Source organism: Calidris pugnax, unplaced genomic scaffold (assembly GCF_001431845.1).
Source record: "Calidris pugnax isolate Ruff unplaced genomic scaffold, ASM143184v1 scaffold95, whole genome shotgun sequence".
NCBI lineage: Eukaryota > Metazoa > Chordata > Aves > Charadriiformes > Scolopacidae > Calidris > Calidris pugnax.
This window is the reverse complement of record NW_015090885.1, coordinates 14,554,406-14,572,019: the sequence shown is the minus strand read 5'-3', so window position 1 is coordinate 14,572,019 and position 17,614 is coordinate 14,554,406. Positions and strand designations below refer to the sequence as shown.

General features: G+C 39.2%; 1 protein-coding gene across 2 annotated transcripts in view; it reads right to left on the bottom strand.

Moving 5' to 3' along the window:
- The window catches only part of COL8A1 (collagen, type VIII, alpha 1), a 91,927-nt gene that overhangs the window by 67,070 nt on the left and 7,243 nt on the right, over positions 1-17,614 (bottom strand). For both annotated transcript variants that reach the window (XM_014947203.1, XM_014947204.1), the window contains exon 2: positions 7,427-7,558. The gene's annotated coding sequence lies outside the window, so the exon portion shown is untranslated. The remainder of the gene's footprint in view (positions 1-7,426; positions 7,559-17,614) is intronic.

The following is a 17,614-nucleotide window of genomic DNA, read 5'->3' as shown; positions in this document are numbered from 1 at the left end:
ACAAAGAGCAATGAACAAAAGGAGGCTACTAGAATGTTCTCCTAAAATTGTCCTGTCAACAGTGTCCTCTCTGGATTTCTGAAGGGCCCTGGCATCAAGGCGGAGGAAGAGCTCTTGAGTGGAAGAGGAAATAAGAAGAGACAGGAAATGCCTAACTGAACAGATGGAGGAAAAACCTCCCTGACAGAGTGTACCGGGATGTGTCCAAAAGAAACGTTGGAATCTCCCTTCCCAAGGGACTTCAAAAAATAAGCACTAGAAAACGTACAAGAGGGAACAATACTGCATTGGCAGGAAAATGGGCTGGATGATCTAATTATTTTCCATCTTCAGCATGTCTAAGCTTATGAATAATACAGATCTATCTAGCTGTTTTTTTCATACTAATTTCCAAAATATTGTAAGTTGGGAATTATTTCCTTTAAAAGAAATAATATTACTAGTTATTACTTTTATTTCATCAGTCCCAAGGCTCAACAAATTCTGACCTTTCCTGTAACTTATTCAACTTTCCAGAACTGTGACATGGTAGGTGTAGAGCTAAGCTCAGGCAAATATGAACACGTATAGCTGATTCCTACAATGCATGTCTGCAGAGTTTTGGGGGCAGTCATACTTAAGCTTCTGGTGTTCTGATATTTAGTAATTCTCTGCAAGTAAACCTCTGAAGTTTGGATAATAATCTTTGAAAAGCCCTGATGTTGTAAATTCCTTCATTCTCTTGCTACCACAGATTTTTCCTAATATGATGACAACAATTATCCCACTATCTTTATGGATGTGAGGTAGTGTGAACAGAGTTTGTTAAAGGCAAGCATGCACCACTCCATGTCTTTAGACTTGGTAGTATTAATTCATTTAATAAAGGAACAGAAACGTAGAGGATATTTTTGCTGAACTGTAAAATTTTATGGGTTTTGTGTTGTGCTGTTCACCTACAAGGTTTAAGATAATTTCTTTGTGCAAAGTGCCTTCATCTTTCCTAACCCTTATCCCCATAGCTCAAATACAGCCTAGTTTATATTTGATTCCATATAAGGGTCGCCTGACTCCTGTTCAATGGAAGCTACGTGCCTGAATAACGTGGGTAAAAATCCTGTATCCACGTCTGCATTGCAATGTAGACCGTCTTGGGACACATGGTAACTTGAGCCCAGAAACGTCTTGTTTTATGAATTACCCAGTAAGACACCTCAGTCTAAAAGTGAAATACCAACATTAACTTTCATTTAGAAGAAACAGTATTAAGAAACTACATCCATCCAAGTATCTAGCTGTAAAGAAGGATTCCCTTTAAGATCTGAGATACTACAATGACTTGTTCATCATAGATTTTTCAAGGCTGTGATTAATACTGAGAGGAAATTACTTTCACTAAACTCATAAAACTGCGAATCCCTTTTTGAATCTATTATGGAAAACCTGAGATAGTCATCGCAATGAGAAATAAAACGTCTGAAATGCCCATGCTAGAATTCATGATGCTATTAAGTGATTTGACAAAATAAGCATTCTAGTGCAATGCACTCAAAACAAGAGCATTCAGCAATAACATAGTATGTTCTTAATCAAGACAAATTTACTGTGAGCCAGGGGTCAATCAAAAAAGGAATAGGAAGCTTGCAGTGCGCTCTGTGATCTTGGGTAAACTTGTCCATCAATATCTGCGTTCAGCAGCATTGTATGTTGTAGCAACACTTAAATGAAAAATGAGTCAAATTTTAATTTAACCTGTAAACTTCTGTCCCATATGCCATAACTTTTCATGATTCAATTATTTTGTATATTTAGTATATTTTAAAAGAATGTTGTTTAGAATAGATGTAGCTGGGAAAAATATTGTTTCTAGGACAAGGATGGCTATACTAACGCATAGTTGATAAAAATGTGAAATAAGTGCTAATTCATCTTTTAGACTCAGTATAAGTAAAGTTACACCTGAAAGGGCTGAATAGAAAAAATAAATTGTTGAGTCAGTTTCAATTCAGTTTAACATTTGTCTAAAGCACTGAACTTTTTCTAAGAAACCTGGCTCTATTTTGTGCTTGGATATTTGAATAGTTCTTTGGGTTGGGGAGGATTCTTCAATTGAAAATATTTTCAGGTTTAAAAAAAGTCCTACTACTTTTGTGCAGCAAAAGTTTAAGTATCCTGAAAGACTTCAATAAGAAAAGCACACCTCTGTTTGGTTTCTACATGTACAAATTCTAAAAATCTATGCCTAGCCACCATAAAAATAAAATGTTATTGAACGGTGTTCTTTTTTTTTTTAATAAAGTGATTATTAATTTGAGTAACACATCTCTAGATTTGGGTATCTGATGGAGGAGGGAGTGTTTTTTTCTTTTTAAATAAAAATATTATCTTTGAGGCTAGTCTCACTCTACAAAGTGGAAGTCTTCAGGCTGTTGTAAGCTATGTGCTTGAATCTCCAAGCATTTTGATAGTCTAATGTATTTTCTCCCTGCCTATGCAAAACCACAAATTTCCTATTGAGGATGTGATTTCAAGTTCACTGAGACTTTATTTGAGTAGAGATTCAAGCTTTTGAAAATGTTTTTACCCTAAAGAATGTGTAGAACCTTCCTTAAAATCTGTCTGTGATTACCAGGACAAGGGGCTTGTTATGTATGCATATGAAATATTTAATAGAAATGAACTATTTCTCCAGCTTTGAAAAAGGACTGCACTGAGAAACTTTGCCAGATGACACCAGGTCGTTAAGTGCTTTGTGAGAAATGTCTTGGCCTATTCTAGTTACTGAGGAAACTTGCTTTCCACTTCAGTGAGGCCAAAATTTCATAGTTGAATGATGCCCTAGAGATTATCAAGAACACTAAGAAAAAATTCCCATCACCTCTGATTAATTACCCAGAGCAACAAGTGTTCCCCAGGGCATCTTTATGTTTCAGCTATAGATAAGCACTCCTAAGTGAATTTTAATGAAGTGCAAACTCTGCAACAAGTAGGATAAATTTGCCATTGCAACCGTCTCACTTCATAGTCACTGCTACACAACAAAGCAGTTTAACAAAATCACTTGAGATTCCAATTCACAATGAAGTTAACACGATGTTATCTAAAAAGTGAGTACTGGTTTGGGTTATGCTGAGTAAACACACAACGTAATGTTCCCTGGTGGACTTGAGACATGTAGTCCAATTGTACAGTCACAAGCAAAGGACAGGCATTATAACCGATGGATTTCATTATGGAACTGCATGTATATGTCTTAGTATATGCAAACCTATATAGTGCCGTTTCAGCCTAGGTTCTCTCGAGTACTAATATCCAGTCCATGCCTACAGTGATCCCATAAGCTTAGGAAAAAGTGAACGTGTTCTTCTACAGTCAATGTGAAAAGTGTTCTCGGAGAATGTTAGTTCGCAACATTGTAAAGAATTCAAACTTTTAGCATCCTGTATTCCTATTGGCAGCCTAGCAGCATAAAGTTAGAATAATAGTCATTGCTGTCTTAATAGAGTAATGGTAAGAATTCAAGTTTTTTTCTGGAGTGGGGAGGATAAAAGGAGGGAAGAAACACCCTAAAGGGGCTTTAGTAGAAATTAATTTCATGTATCAGAGTTGTTTGTAGATGAAGGAACTATATTGGCAGGGTTGTGGAATATATCCATAAAAAAAAAAAAATTGCAAACCTTTCTGTAGTACAAATACTGATTTTTTTTTTTTTTTTTCCTTTGGCCATTCCCATTTTTATCTTCATACCAGTTAACGCATTTAAAGTATTTACTACTGTCAATGAGGGTATGTAGCCAATTATCCAAAACAGAGGTGTTTTTTATAAAAAAAAGAAAGAAAAAAAAAAAGTACTCCTTTGTTATAATTGCTATGTTACAACATGTAATTAACTCAGGAAAATCGTGATCACACCAGGTTATTACATTGGAAATTACTCATAAAATTTAGATCTATTGGTAGATTTGGGATACAAGCTCTTCTTCTCTTGGTTAAACAAAACCATTGTCTGTCCCAACACACCATGCCTCGCTTATCTTCTCACAACAGAAGAAAAAATTTAAAAAGAATGGTATTTGTTTAACTATGCAAGTGAAAACTCATTTGGGACATATTTTCATGTTGCCGATTCATATTTTTCAGTGTCTTTCCTCCTCTTTCCTTTTCAGTCCTAAGCTGTAGAACTGCTTTTCTTAAAATTGAGAGACTGTATGTGTTTTGAACCTTTTCCTTTGTGTTATTTGTACAGAATTTGAGTTTGAGAGAGCTGGGATAATGGAAACGCAAGCGTCTCTTAAAAATCTGCATAATTTGAAAATTTTATGTGTAGACTTGTTTGTAATCCTTCAAGAAGTCCCCTGTGAGCAGGGAAGCATAATTTGTCTCATTTTATAGATAGGTAAACACAGAAGTGCAAAAGCTACATAAATGTAAAAACAGACAGATTGTCCCTAATCTTTGACATGAAAAAAGAGAAAGGCGGTGGTGGAATTTAAATTTAAAAAAAAAAAAAAGCCAGAAAATCTACCAGGATTACTACTGAGTTTATCCAAGGAAAAGTTTTGATGATTCACAAGTGGCTCTTGAGCTGCCAGTCTTTTAACTTTGCTTGCTGTGCATGTAGTGCTGCCCATCACCTGTTGTTAATTATAACATTCTATAAATCTAATGCTAGAAGACTAGCAGTGAGACACAATGCCTGTACTGGCTTAGTGGACACTCTAGGAAAAAAAATAATTTTTCAAGAGTTTATTCCTGGATGAGCTTCTATGGACCTGGCATTGTCATGAACTGATATTTCTATTAAGAAAAACACTAGTGGATGCCTTGAAACAAGTAAGGTCCTGGCTTTATGCAAGCATTGTGGTTTCAAGCACCATAGCAAAAAACACTATGATGGGAAGCTATCATTTAATAAATCAAAATAGCTTGCTTGGTAATAAATATTTTTCTTAGAAACCAAAATATTCTTTTTCCTATGGATCATATGACTTCCCAGTTCCTGCATTTTTTGACATTATTGGAGTAACAAAGGAACGTGGGAAATAACTCAGCATGGTGAAATCATTCAGTTTAGCTCTGCCTACACTGTAGTTAGAATAAGTTAAAAAAGTGTGATTTCAGGCATAGGTGATCAAATTCTTCTCTTTTTAAGGTAGCTACAATTTGGCTGAACTGTGCAGTGCTACCTTTCTGAGATGAGGGAAGTGTTTAGTTTTGACTAAGTCACTTCAATTTCATTCCTCAGCTTTATATTCTACAAAGAGGTGAGCAGTATTTCCATCTCACAGTATGGGAAATAGTTTCTTGCTTATATGGGCTCTGAGCATTAAGTAAAACCACAACAAACTACAAAAATGCCATGAATCATTGCTATTGACTCTGTGTTCTGCTGGCTGCTGTTCAGATAACTTCCACTTATATTGATAAAATGGCCTTTGTAGTTAGCAGTGAAAAGAAAGCCAGTATTAAAAAAAAAATATTAAAAAAATAGTTCAAAGACAGGAAAAATACAAAGAATTTATATTCTGCTGTCAGTAACAGCAGTCTAAATCCAGGTTTGGTTTAGACACAAGTCCTGTAAAGACACACATACATAAATAACATCTATAAGAAATATACTATTGCATTTACACAGATGCATTTCACATATTCTCACATGCATAGTAACTTGCTGACATCAAACTGAATGGGACCTATCTATTGGCATACAGAAGACTAAGTTAGTTCAAATTATTTACAAACAGACTTGCTAAAAGCCTGTATGTACTTCGATGTATTCATACATGAAATTATACATAAGTTTCACTTAAAGAATATAAGCAATAAATACTTCTGTAAATAATACTGTTCTTTACAGAATCCTTCAAGTTTTCCAATAATGTCCTTCATGTTTTCCAATGTCTGCTAAGAAAGTCATAAAAAGTTTACAGAAGTCTAAAGATTCAGCTTGTTTTAATGGGCTCCCTTTTATGATGCACTCCTCATGTAAAGATCAGTCTATTCTTCCATTTATTTGTTCCAGAATTACTCTGTTATTTCATAGCAAGAATTTTTGTGTTCCTGGGTGCGAGATTCTTTTTATAATGAAGTGCAATGTGGTTATGAATATATTTATATAGCTTCAATGACTTGCTGGCTCTGCTTGCCAGTAAAAATATGGTTTTGATTATCCTTAAAACTCCTGATTCATCCTACTTTGGGAAAGTTGAGCTATATTGTTTTTTACTGTTCACATGACATACTGTGCATTCTAGCTGAGATCCAAGGTACCATACAGTGGGCTTGCATCAAAAGAGAAACTGTTGCAGCAAACTTCGATTGGAAGCTGAAATATAACTTAAGGAATATTAATAACAGAAAGGTATTCAAAACAGAGTTCTGGTTTTAGGAAAACAATTTCTCAGTGGCTCAAAAAAGATAGTTTAGGAGACAGATAGGACAAAAGTTGCTGAAAGTATACAGGAAATTTTGTGAATCCTTGGAAAAAAAAATAAAATCAGAGTAATGTTTGTTTAACAAGCAGGCTTTAGATGACCTCAAAAAATTATGTGCCACATTGGTTTCTGTCTTGTAACAGAATTCCTTTACTTTGAAAGCAAATTTAGAGCCCGAGGCAGCTTTGTTAGATATAACTATCCTCTAACTATCCTCTGAAAATATTTTCTATGTTCTGCATCCTAGATTGCATATTCCTGTAACATACTATGACTACATCAGGCCTACAGTGTGTGCAGTTCTGTTCTAAATAGAAACTTATCTTAATGTGTGTCTGAAAAGCAGTTATGTCCTCGGCAAAGCTTCCCTCTCTCAGAATAATGCCCTGACATCTTCTGGCTTTGTGAATGGAGAAGTTCTCTCCTCATCTTTGGCTGAGGGTTGGTATTTTCATGTAGTTTCTAGCCTTTGTCTGTTAAGATTTTTGACAAGATAGGTCCTTTTCAATGGGCGTAATTTTTCCCAGGAAATGAAACTTTGAAAGACTTGTTAATGGCACTGTTTCAGCATTAGACTTTTTCATTAATTATAGTCTCTGTCCTCAACAACTTTAACTCTTAATGCCACTGCAGCAAAGAATGCGGTCTCTGACATATCCATAATGGTTGTACCATAGGGTTGTCTTTTAACAGGCCATGAATGCAGGATGTTGCATCTATTGTGTCACTATTCCCTCAATAAAGGCCAAGGAGCTGACACTTGCAATTGCTTTCCAAACCCAGTTGAGAGTGGTCATCTTTAATAATGAGTTCTTGCTAAATTTATATTAATGAGTGGGGCCTGAATCTCCCTGCCTGTTAGCAAAAGCATCAGTTCTCGTGGCTTTCACATCAGCTGATGCTATCTATATTGCCCAGCATAAAGTGCAATGTTTTTACTGGCAGGGAACAGGTGTATGGGAAGGCATTTTCTGTAATGCTTCAAACAATTAAATTGTTAGGAAGAAAATTACCTCAGCTTAATAGGAAGAGTATTTCACTGTACCGGTTCTGATATCCAGACTCAACATCCAATAATGAAGAGATCATAACAGTGCTGAGTATCAAATTTGAAGGATTCTGACAATCTGCATTTTCTTCTCTTTCTAGAAAGGGAAGGGAAGAAAGCAAGCATGTATTTTAATACTCTTCAAAATACGCAGGTCAGCAGAGAAATATTTTTTACTTTACTTGAATAAATAAGCCACATACCGTTTATTTTATTTTCCTTTTTTAATATTTTTTGACATAATCAAATGTTAGTACATTAAATAAACATGAAACGGCACAGGAAAATTGTGTTTAAAACTGTTGCTCAGGTTACAAAGACACCATGAAGGGCTGACAGTTTGGTTTGTTTTATTTTTATGAGTAATATTGTCTGCATTCCCGTATTATGCTTGTGTGTAGCTCTATAATTCACAGTAAACTGTGAGTTATTTTCTCTTTGGGCTACTCTGTATATTACAGAGGATCACTATTTCTGTTTGTACAAAGCTAATTTTTCTCTCCTCAATGGCAGTCAGTTTCAAGCTTGTTCAGAGTTTTGAACAAGCAAAAGCAAAGAGGAGAGAGAAAATTGCAATATTTCACTGTACAGTGTAAACTCTTTGGTTTATCACAAAATACCAGAAAACAACAAATTGCATCAACCAAGGCTAAAACCTAAGTAGTTCTCTCCTTCTCCCCCTCTTGCCCCCCCCCCAGTAAACGAGTAGCAGTCACCAGATCTGGAATGCGCACTTCTCTCCCATGAAAACATTTTTCTGCTCTGCCCTTTCCAAAAAATCAAAAGTTCAAAGCTAAACTACTACATGTTATAAAAGAACAAATTTACCATGACACTTAAACAAAGACATGAGTCAGTGTGTTCAGCTTTCTTGAGGGAGGAAGGAGTTATGTTTCTTGTTAAGGCAAGGTTTGCAGTAAAGAAATTATTTTTATAGTTTTATATATCGCCTTATAATTATCCACATATATGTTCTGTTTTACTTTACAGTTGAAGTTGTAACTCGTGCCTTTTTGTCACTGATGTATTAATTTTGGTTTACAACATTCCTTCTCAGAAAGCAAAATATTAACATCCTCATTACACAAATGGGCAAATGCAATCACAGATATTAAGACACTGAGTTCAGTATTATTTAGGATACACGTGGCAGTCTGGGAGCGGCAGCTGCTGCTGTTTACTCTTCAGAGTGCTACTTTTGTTCTTGGGAATGGCACAAGCAAGATAAGTAGCATGTATATGGAGGACAGAGACAAAAATAGATGGACTGCTGTGGCTAAAACAACCTATAGCTGGAATAAAAAGCATGTGATTTTTGTGTCCTCTTAAATGAACACAATATATTAAACAGCTGAATTGCTCTATGTAGTTTTTAAAGCTGTCTAGGAAACTTGGAACACCATTTCCATTCATTTGGAACAAGTGGCTGACTCATTTTTCTGCCTTGAAAAACCTCTACTTCTGTTCCTGACTGAAATAAAATGGATATTCTGAAAGTCATTCCTCTTGTACAACAGGAGAGAAGTGCAGAAAGTCATAGAGCTCCTGCTAATATTGAGCCTGGACATCCCTGAATGTATGGTTGATTTGGAGTGTGTTAAAAGATGCAGACTTCTACTAGGTACCATAGTAGGTTTAATGTGTCCATTCTTTCAAGCAGATTGGTACTGGAAAGTCTTGTTCTTTGTGTATACAAATCTGGGGTAGCTAGATCAAAGGTCTGCCCTAGACTCGGATCTTTGACACTGAATGTCATATTCTCTAGGATGGAACCAAAACCAGAAAATCCTTGAGCATGGAGAAAGCTGACATCTGAATCTATATCCAACAACCTAGGCACACCATCAGGATTCAGTTTTCCCGTATTAATATGCAAATATTTATTAGGTCATTCCCTAAGAGCAGTGTTCAGCAAGTGTAGAGGAGATATGCTCAAACTGAGGGACACATTTTTTTCCCCCTTCAAATTCAATTTTTTAACAATATAGCTTACACATGAGGTGTCATAACTTCTATAGCTGCTCCTCTCTTTCTGTTGTTTCTGCAAGATGATATGTGAAAGGACCTTACTGGTAATTACCTATGGTCATAAGTTCTCTTTAGCCTGTTTAAAATCCTGCTATATTTCACATGGGAGCAAAAAGAAGGTGTAATGTAATTAATACAAAGGACTTTTTAAACTTAACTTTCCAAATTGAAAGGTTTGGATTTTCGATTTTCCGTTTTAGAGGCCCTTAACCAATTGTGCCATTGAATTTAATGTTGGTTATGAATGAGATCGTGGAAAATAAAAGGACAAGTCTGTGGGAAGTACACTTCTAGTAAGGGAGAGCAGCACAGTTGGTTTTGTTGGATGCAGGCATATCACACTAGTGACAATGGCTAGAAGCATCAGGCAACTAAAGAGGGGAACCTACATTATGTGACCTGCTGGGTAGATGAACCATGTTTTGACAACCTCTGGAATAAGGACAAAAGTGAACTATGCTTGGTAGAGAATAAAGTAATTTAATTTTCAGTCATCATGCATTAAACTATAGAAGTTACTTAGAAAGCCACACCAGGATATATACGTCATTGAGTAGCAAGGAGCAATTTGGTGGCAGTGCCTTGATAGAAAGAAGGCAGCTGATTAATAATGGGCTAGTGGTAGGTACCCTTGCTAGCCAGGTGTGAATGAGAGTGAGAAGGAGTGTGCTTCCCCCTTTTTCTGGAGCCAAGCATAGTCCTCACCTATGTGCTGCTTTGTTTGGCGACACAGGCAATACAGAGAGCAAAATAATATATGTTCTGAAACAGTCAGAACCACAGTTCAGTCAAATTTGGTACAGGCCACTGTAATAAGTATCACACGGGGCAAATACATATTCCCCTGGCCTGTGCTTCCACCTCCCACATTATACAAGTGAGCAGGAAAGAGACTCTCACCAGAGGTTAGGAAAACTGTGTGATTTATAACATTGGTGGTAGGTGGAACAGGGGAGACTGTGGGACCAAAAGAGCCAAGTATTTTAAGCATCTGCTACAGGCCTGTGCCAGATGCAGGATACCAGACAAGATGTGCCATTTGTCTGTTCTTGAATGGAATTTCCTATGTCCTTAATACCAAGCAAACTCTGTTTATTTATAATATAACTACTTCTGGTTTTGTAGAGATGATATACAGCACATTTCATCTTTTCACTCTCACAATGACATTTAAACACTTAAAAAGTGATTTATTTAGCTGTGTAAATTCAGTCAGCTTGGCAGGTGTTTTGCTTTGTCATGGGTGAATCTGTAAAGGCTGGAAAACTTCTCTGTTGAGGGGCACTGAATTTTGTAGTTTCCAGAAGTACAGTTTTCTCTAATGCTTATCTGGGTTAAGAATGAGACCCAAGTTCTTATAAGGTGGTAGGCTGTGATCTCAAGTGACCATTTTCATGGGCACCAAAGAGAAGAATGATTTGGGAAATGATGACTGTCCTCTCCTGAAAGTGGACTTTTTCCCCACTTTTAAGTGATTATACTTAGTAAGTGATTCTAATTATTTCCCAAAGAAATAAGCAAGAATTTCTGATCAAAACTTCTTTTCAGAAAACGTCGATTTGAAGCTACAGGTCTTTGGTGGAAACACCTGCATAAAAGGAAACATCTCTCATTTCCTGGAGTGCTTTTTTAGACAAAATTAGAGAGGAACACACCCTTCCCAGAGTAATAGTATTTCACAACGAGATTGATTACCTAGGAGTTGAGTATTCTACCTTGAAGTCTCTGTGCTACCTTGTTAATATTAAAGACACAAGCCTCAGACTACACCTAAGACCAGGTGGGAAAGTTAGTTCCAGGGTGTCTAGGCCTAGAAAGAAAATGCCACAGCCCCACAACAGAATATTTTGGCTCTGGAGTAAGCCAATCGCTCAGAAGGGTTGGTCTTCTGCACATCAACCTCTATTAATATCAGCACCCAGCATCCTTTCCTGCTAGCACTGGAATGGCCAGTTGCTCTGCTTTAAAGTCACATTAGGGTGGACTGTCAAATTTGCCAGCCTTTTCTGTCGGCCCTTTCTGACACCTCTGCTCCAGCATCACATCTCCCAGTCCTTTACCAGCAGGCTGTGTCCTGATCACCTTTCTACTCCCCAAACTATGACCTTGTTTGAACCATTGCTAGTTTTTGAGTTCAGAGGAGGTGACACCGAAGTCAGACTTCTTGACCTGGGCCCTCAATAAACCCCAGCTTTTCCACAGAAATGCCTTGGCTTCTTCCAAGGACATGACAAGAGACTTAAAAATAAATCTGCAAGATGGAAAAAGTGGAAAGTTGTAGTTACAAATCTGCTAACAAAAACATGAGGGTTCACAAAATTACTAATCATAATCCAGGTTTCTCCAACGCTATTCCCTATAACCTTTTATGTCACAAGGTACATTAAAATGTGTGCAATTATCTGCCTGCATAAACAAGTTTTTCTATTTGTAAAGCTGAGGCTGTAATATTGACTGGGGTATTGCTCTGAAGTCCAGCTTCTGATTGGAGTTGTTATTACAGTAAGTATTGCAGCAGATGTCAGAATCAAGTGAAAGCACTGCTATTCAACAACTTAAGCACAAACCACAGCCATCACTTTCCCTGTGTTATTACAGGTATAGACCCAACAGAGCAGAAAACTAATGTTCACGCTTCCTTTCAGGTGTAATCCTCTGTTAGGAGAGTTGTTTCAGCCTCCCTCCCCCTTCCTCATCAAAGGTTTTTCCAGTACACTTAGCTGTTTCTAGCTGTAGCTAGAAATGACACAGCTGCATTTTTTGGCTTATATAGCTTGAGCTCAGCCCTCAGCAACAGCTTAGTCTGAGCTGTTTTACAAAACTATTTTTCTGTAAACATTTTCATTCATTAGTTATGTGATGTCTATGCTCCCTTAAAACACACTAGTGACTGGGTGCCTTATCTTCATGTTACCAGACTGGTTGGATACTGACTCAGGAGGTGGTCTGAAAGCTGGAGACAGAGGTGAGACAGAGAGCACTTAAAGAAAGTTCGACTCTGAGATGGAGTCCTGTGATAGACAGTTTAACAAGCTGATGCTGAGCAACACAGAGAGCAGCATCTTGAGTGGCAGTTGAATGGATGTGGGCAGCTTGAAGAGGAATTTCTAAGTTAGCCTTGAGCTCATGGCTTTGGAAATTGTCATTTGCAAATGGACCTCACACAAACAGAGCACAAAATACAGGATTGAGGCTGGGTTTGGGGTGTTCTTCATGGATTCACACTTTGGGGTACTCAGAATCTGGAGACAGGTCCGTGCTTGTGGCTCAGGGCAATCTCTGATGTAGCTAAATCATGCTGCCTACAGAGGCTGCTGTAAGGAGGCTGCTGCTTCCCACAGAGGTAAAGTCCAGCCAAGAATAGCATGTGTTTCCTCCTCTGCATCTAGCACAACTGCAGCTAAGTGGTTGCTTATGTTCAGAAATGAATGAAATATTCAATGAAAGCAAGAATCTTCACTGACGCGACCACTGCTTCTTAATCATTACACAAAATAGTGTTGTCTTGCCCAAGCGTGCCTGGCTCTCTAAGGATAATGGAGACAGTACAGTGTTTGGATAGCTGCTGGTTTTTTTGGTTGGTGTTTTTTTTTTTTTCGGAAGAGTGGGGAGGGTGTGCCTGTGTGAGGGCATGTTCACAAGAGTTTTAGCCCAGAAAGAACTAGGTACATCTGGAAAGAGCATAATCCAGGTTGCCAGACTCTGGCACTGCTACTAGAAATAATCCTTTCTCAGGAAAGTACCAAACTGTGGCTGTCTGGTTTGCCCACAAGTATCCGGGCATTTTTCTTGGCAGGCGAGGGTACTGGCAGTTATTTGGCATTTTGATTCCTGCCCCAACTAGTGTCTATTCTTTCTTTGCTGAAGATGGAAGGATACGCCTGTGGTTAAATCACTGGGCTAGGGATTAGGCAAAGTGGGTTCTGCTCAGATTTTAGTCTGCATCCTTGGCCAGGTCACTGAAGTAAGAATTTTGAAAAGTGCTCAGCACCCACAAACAGGATCAGATTTTTCAAAAGCACTCTGCTTCCACCGAGGCAGCGGCCAGATGATCAAAGGAACTTTTCAGAAAATTTGGCTGCGAGTGTCATTGTGAGAGCTACTGGGTGCTGAGCAGTCATGAAAATCTGGTTCTCATTGAGGTGCCCGGATGGGAACCAAGCTCTCCAACTAGCCCCCATCGTGATGGGAAGACACTTGAGAATCTGGCCAGGAGCAACCTCTTGAAATGCTACACCAGCGACTTTCTCTATGCTTCAATTTCCTCTAAAATGAGAGTGATGTTGCCAGGGTGCTTGTAAGGATAAATTCATTAATCTACTGTATGTGATGTTCTTGGATGCTTCTGCAGCCAGAAGAGGGAGGTGAAGCATTTGTAGTATAATATCTTTCTAGACATAGCAATGAACTGTGTAAGCAAGAGTGTGTGAAAGGGACTGGAGTCCAGGAGTCAGCTTCACTCTATCTACAGTTTGCAACCCTTCAGGTTCAGGAGCTGCTGCTCTTTGTTTGTCTTAAATCCTTGATCATGAGTCAGGGTTCCGCCATGCTAGGGGATGTAACAAATAGATCAAAAAGGCTCACCCTAAAAAACCTTTCTGCTAAACAACGTGGTGTGGGGAGAATATATTGGAAAGAAATGATAAAGCTGTTCCGTTCAGCTGTTTGCCTTCTGAACTCCCAGCCTGTTGAGTACAGTAGTTTTTTCATTTTCTTTCCTCACACTGGTATTTCTTTCCTCACATCCCACCAAAGCATTTGTTGTTTTGGGGAGAGTTTTGGAGTTTTAGAATTTCAACTTTACAAGACTGGTTACCCAGATACAGTCGTACTTTTTGCAGGTGGGTTTTTTTTTGTTTCAAGACCACAGAACCTTAACTTCAAAACAGACTTTTTTTTTCTTTCTTTTTTTTTTTTTTCTTTAACTTACAGTGGCCTTAATTTTGCCTCCAGATGGGGAAATCTGAAAAGTCCTGAGCCTCCTGTGGTGCGTGCTGGAGCAGCCTTCCTTCTCTTTCCGAGCAGGCTCCCCTCACAGGATGCGACATTTTCTTTCCAGCTGAGAGTGGAGCCCCCCCCTCCACCTCCGCCCCCCTCATTTTTGGCCTTCCAGCACTGTCCGCATCTGTGCGAGCTAATGCTACCCAGATCCTTCTCAAAGGGGCACCGAGGGCTGGCACGCAGAAGCAAAGCCCCCAGGCTGTATCTCCGAAACCCAAGAAACCTCAAATGCATTGTGTTTCCATAAATGCTCCTCAGCTGACTGGGCTGTGGGGAGTTTTTCCTCTCCTCAACCCTTGCCTCTCCTTTGAGAATGGGAGGCACAAGGCTTTAAATCAATTTTCTGACTGCCTATGTGCAGAAGTGGTATTCACGTTAGAGCAGGTTGGAATCACAGGGCCCACAAAAGGAGGCAGGAGGTGATAAATGCAACGTGAGGGGCTTGGCCTGACTGACAGAGGGCCCCTGATGGCAGCTGCTCTGTGGCCTGGGCTGGCCTCATCCCTGCCCAGCAATGGCGCCTTCCTTCAGGGCTATGGCAGTGACAGTTCAGCCCGAGGGTGCCCCACAGGCAGAGGGGTTGTGGTGTGGCCTCTTCAGCAATTTAACTCAGTGCAGGCTTTGGTGGAGGCAGGTGCGTAATGGCCACTGCTGTTATCAGTGTTTTAAACAAAAATGGGGGTTTTGTCATTTTGGGGTTTGGATTTTTTTGTAAAGTAGAATACAAAAAGACCAGGCTGGATGGGGCTTTGAGCAACTCGCTCTACTGGGAGGTGTCCCTGCCCATGCCATGGGGGTTGGAACTTGATGATCTTCAAGGTCCCTTCCAACCTAAACCATTCTATGATTGTTATAACTAAATTGTTACTAAATTGAATCCACTGACACAAGCCACTGCTATCTCGGCAGCTTTTGGGCATCAGATTTAACATTTAATGTTTTCATTGAGTTTGAAAAGCTTACAAGCAGTTGAGCAAGCAAAAATATTTCTCACCATCATCTTTGGTGGTGGCAGGGGAGAAGCCAGGAAGGGCTGCTGCACCCGGAGCTGAGGTCTGTGGTGCCAAGTGTCCCTAGGAAGGACCAAGTTCCTTCTTCAGTTAGCTTCAGCCTTGGTAGGAGTTGAGGGAGCAGCTCCCAGTCTTGTGGATGTGGTGACTATTTTGAAGGATAAGGCTGTATGTTGTGAGTAGCTATCAAGCTAAAATACTGGCTTTCAAAATACACTTCATGAATGGAGCATTGAAAATATAATAGGTATCCCTTCACTTAGAATCACAGAATTCTCCACGTTGGAAGGGACCTTTAAGATCATCTAGTCCAACCATTAACCTAACTGATAAAAAAACCATCACTAAACCATGTCACTAAGCACTATGTAAAGCCATCTTTTAAATACCTCCACGGATGGTACCTCAACCACTTCCCCGGCCAGCCCATTCCAATGCTTAATAACCCCTTCAGTGTAAAAATTTTTCCTAATATCCAATCTGAACCTCCCCTGGTGCAGCTTGAGGCCATTTCCTCTTGTCCTATTGCCTGTGACTTGGGAGAAGAGACCGACCCCCACCTCTCTACAACCTCCTTCCCGGTAGTTGTAGTGAGTGATAAAGTCTCCCCTCAGCCTCCTTTTCTGTAGGCTGAATAACCCCAGCTCCCTCAGCCTCTTCCCATAAGACTTATTCTCCAGACCCCTCACCAGCTTCGTTGCCCTTCTCTGGACCCACTCCAGCACCTCAATGTCTTTTTTTGTGGTAAGGGGCCCAAAACTGGACACAGCACTTGAGGTGGGGCCTCACCAGTGCCGAGTACAGGGGGACGATCACCTCCTCAGTCCCACTCACCACGCTGTTCCCAGTACAGGCCATGAGATGAACAGTTAGTAGAAAGTTGAAAGCACATGGAGCAGAGAAAATGTCTCTGAGCAACCACAATTGAATTTGTTTTGCTTGTGTTTTGTACACATTTTGTATTGAGTACATGAGAGCATTCAGCATAGGAGTGATAGATGTGATTTTGAAAATAGGGTGTTTCAAAAGAATAGTATAAAATATTCACTGCAAGTGAATTCTGACCACAGTGAAAGGCAGCTTTTGCTTGAAATTTGAATCTAAGAACTGTCTAGCACTGATTGTGGAACTGGGATACACCGTAAGAATCACCTGCCAAAACTAATAGGTAGCTTGGATTTTAGATCCTGAGTACTTGCAGTAGTTGCTTAAGAGCAGTCTAATACCGAAATGCAATGAAGGTGACATTATAAAGGACAGCTGAGCTGAGTGGATTTCCTTTAAACTAAAACTTAAAAGCCATTTGATAATTTTGATAACAGAAAAAATATATATTAAATTACTGCTGCAAATGAATCTTTAATTAAGTATCAGGCTTGGATGTTAAACATACAGTTTTCTTTATTTCCAGGATAGTATGAACAATGTTTTTAGCTAAGTCTAGTTGTACAAGCTTAGGGAACAATCCTCAAATGTTTTCCATGTTTCCTGACATAATATGTTATGTCCAGATCTCCAAAAGATAGTAACAGTCTGTAGGAGTTCCTAAGCATGAGAACTAAGAAAACACTCTTACAGTGGCAACTTGGACTGCACTACATAGACCTCCTAAACTGTGCTATGCTGGGCAGAACTGGAGAACAGTAGGAATTCCTGTAACTGGCACAGAACATCCAACTACTGCACTACTTCCTTCTGTGGAAGACAGAAACTGCTGCTGCATCTGCACCTATATGCACATACAGCAAAACAGTTCAGAGATCTCACTGCCCAGACTTGCACACGATTTGTGTGCACAGTAGGAACTTGGTTCATCATGAATGCCTTCATCCTGCACTGGAGCATATTTTTGGAACTACTCATCCAGGAGGCTAGGATAGGATGGGACAGAATCCTTCCAGCTGTTGCCTTGTAAATTCATGCAGGGAATTACTACTTAATAAATGCTCTAGTGCCCAAGATTACTGGTTTGTGGTGGGGTGCTGTGTGGGTGGGTGATGGTTTTTTGGTTGGAGGTTGTTGTGTGTTTAGGTGGTGGGAGCTGGTGTTGTTTGTTTGGTGGTGGTTTTTTTTTGTTTGTTTGTTTGTTTTTTTGTTTGGTGTTTGTTTGGTTT